Genomic DNA, 3088 nt, shown 5'->3' with positions numbered 1-3088 from the left:
TGTGTTGAATAGTCTTGATGAATGGTATATTGACATGCAGAGATGCAAACAAATCTAGAAACCTTGAGTATATTCTCTTCTCCACAGCACCATTGAGCAGTTGGGGAAAAGGTGCATAGAGTCTCAGCAGCTCCTGTTTTGAGATTTCTGGTTCTTGGTAATCTTTTTCCTTCTTCTCTACTGAGGTATCTTCAGGTTGTTCTGACAGCTTGCTTGGCTTGTCCTCAGTCTCCTTATCACTTATAGTGACCATCTTGCAATCTTCCCATCTTACTTTCTTTGTTTCACCTCTCAGATTCTTCTCTGTGTCACTTGGGAATCCATCTGTGGGTTTGGAAATTTGCTCAGAGAGGTACCCCACTTGAGATTCCAACCTCTTGATTGTGTCTCCTGGTTCTTGAAACTGGCTCGCACTTCCCCCTTGAACACCTTGTTGTCTTGAATCTCCTTGCCTATGCCTTCAAGTAGGTTCTCAATCCTTGAGAGTCTGTCATCAAATAATTGTAGATCGGGATTAGAGGTGGAAGGATGAGGTAAGTTATTTTGGTTTTGATGTGGATGTGGAGAGGTGTTGTTATGGGGGTGTTGATATGGTCTAGATGTGAAATGTTGGTGGCTTGCATTGTTGGGATTTGGGCGTCTTTGATCAAGGCTTTGGTCTTGTTGATTTCCCCACCCAAAGTTTGGGTGATTCCTCCATCCAGGGTTGTAGGTCTTGGAGTATGGATCATGGTTTTGCCTAGGTGAATTCCCAATGTAGTTGACTTGCTCATGACTTCCCTCTGCTTCTTCATTCACTCCTTCTTGGGTTGTTGATGAAGTAGTGATTGCTGCTACTTGGTTCCTCTTCATCTTCTTGGTTAGGTCAGCCAGTTGCTTGGTGATAAGCTTGTTCTGAGCCAGCAGAGCATCTACATTGTTTAGCTCCATCACTCCTCTAGTGTTCCCTCTTTCGGAAGCATAGAAGTAGTCATTCTCTGCTACAGTTTCAATGACATCTATGGCCTCCTCAATGGTCTTCTTCTTGTTCAAAGATCCTCCGGATGAATGGTCTACGGCCTTCTTTGACTCATAAGAGAGCCCTTCATAGAAAATGTGCAGCTGCACCCATTCGTTGAACATGTCAGGTGGACACCTCCTTGTTAGGTCCTTAAACCTCTCCCATGCTTCATACAGAGTCTCACTATCTTGTTGACTGAAAGTTTGGACCTCAGCTCTCAGCCTATTGATTCGTTGAGGGGGGTAAAATCTTGCTAAGAATTTGGTCACCACATCTTCCCAAGTTGTCAAGCTCTCCTTTGGAAAAGACTCCAGCCACTTGGCTACCTTATCCTTGAGTGAGAATGGAAATAAGAGCAGTCTATAGGCGTCAGGATGAACACCATTAGACTTCACTGTGTCACATATTCTCAGGAAGGTGGTTAGATGTTGATTGGGGTCTTCTTGGACACTTCCTCCGAACGAACAGTTGTTCTGAACAAGGGTAATGAGCTGTGGTTTTAGTTCAAAATTGTTGGCATGGATGGTTGGCTTTTGAATGCTACTTCCACAGTTTCCTGGGTTTGGATTGATGTAAGAGCCTAAAACTCTTCGATCCTCCCCAGCATGATTTGCTCGACCTCCTTCGCCATGGTTGTGAGCCTCTTCTTCATGATGGTTCTCCATGTTTTCTTCCATGTTTGGTTCAAAGTATTCCTCCTCTTCCTCAACACCAACTACTTTCTTTCCTCTTGCTTCCCTCCTTAATCTAAGGAAGGTTCTCTCAGGTTCAAAATCAAAGGAAGTTGAAGCCCCGCTTCTTCTCCTTGTCATACAACCAACAAGTACAAGCAAGGAAAATAGACGCAGAAAGTATTTCTGTCAGAATGACTGTTAGTGTGAGTGATGTAATATATTAAACAGTTAGTGGGTTAGTGAAATGAATTGTAAATAACAAAGAAAGATGTAGGGGGAAGGGAGGAAATTAACTCAAATAGAAAGTAAATGACTCAAACGGAAAATTAAATCAAACAAAAATAAAATGCTCAATCTAGTTATCCTCCAATTTAATCATTGTTGATGCACAATCAATCCTCGGCAACGGCGCCATAAACTTGATGCATGGAAAACTTGTCTCATAACAAATTTCCTTCGGCAAGTGTACCGAATTTGTCGTCAAGTAAAAACTCACAATAGAGTGAGGTCGAATCCCACAGGGATTGATTGATCAAGCAACTTTAGTTAGAGGAATGTTCTAGTTAAGCGAATCAGAATTTGGGTTGAGAATTGCAAAAAATTAAATGGCGGGAAAGTAAATAATAGAAAAGTAAATGCTAGAAATAAAGAGCTGAATGTAAATGACGGAAAGTAAATTGCAGAAGCTTAAATGGGAATGGGGTAATTGCTCATAAAAGTAAATGACAGAAATTAAAGATAATGGGTAAGATCAGAAATAAGGAGTTCATTGGGCTCAGGAGATGTTGCATTCTCTGGATCAATTTTATTTTCATCTCTTCCTCAATCAATGCACTCATTGATCTCCTTGGCAATCTTAAGTGATCGAATTACAATTCCTTGTAATTCAATCTCTCAAATCTTGATCAATAGCCAATTCCTTGGTCAATTGCTCATGAGAAGAGATGAAGTATGGTCACTGATTATACCACATGCATTTCCCAAATCAAGTGTTGAGAGGATTATAGTCACATATCCATCCAAACCCAATTTGGTCCAGCATGAGAAAGCATTTCTAGCATGATCTCTTCATTCCTCTTTCAAGGTTCAGAAGAGATCCAAGTTTGAATAGCTTCTTTTCCAAGATAACTACCCAATTGGATGAAGATCGAAAGCTTTCAAGTAAAATCAAGAGAAAAGATAGAAGAAGAATAATGAAAACTAGTATTGATCCATCAAATTACAACAGAGCTCCCTAACCCAATGAAAGGGGTTTAGTTGTTCATAGCTCAGGAAAATAAAAAAAAAGATGGAGAATACATTATGAAACTAGAAGTGCAGAGAAAGTAAAATACAGAGAGTAGTCCTATGACAAGAGGCTCCCTATAATTTCCAACTCCCCAAAATAATTCAAAGCTACTCCTATATATAATAC

At 40.3% G+C, this 3088-nt stretch overlaps 1 non-coding gene across 1 annotated transcript; it reads left to right on the top strand.

Annotated features, from left to right (window-relative positions):
• The first annotated feature begins 1120 nt into the window (after positions 1-1120).
• Positions 1121-1224, top strand: LOC148553361 (small nucleolar RNA R71). The gene has a single exon (XR_015892940.1). It is a non-coding gene; the product is annotated as a small nucleolar RNA R71 (small nucleolar RNA).
• The last annotated feature ends 1864 nt before the right edge of the window (positions 1225-3088 follow it).

This window comes from Arachis ipaensis, chromosome B7 (genome assembly GCF_059453495.1).
Source record: "Arachis ipaensis isolate K30076 ecotype BB chromosome B7, ASM5945349v1, whole genome shotgun sequence".
In the NCBI taxonomy this organism is placed as follows: Eukaryota; Viridiplantae; Streptophyta; class Magnoliopsida; order Fabales; family Fabaceae; genus Arachis; species Arachis ipaensis.
Note: the sequence above shows the minus strand (reverse complement) of the source record. Positions and strands in the feature narration are given on the sequence as shown.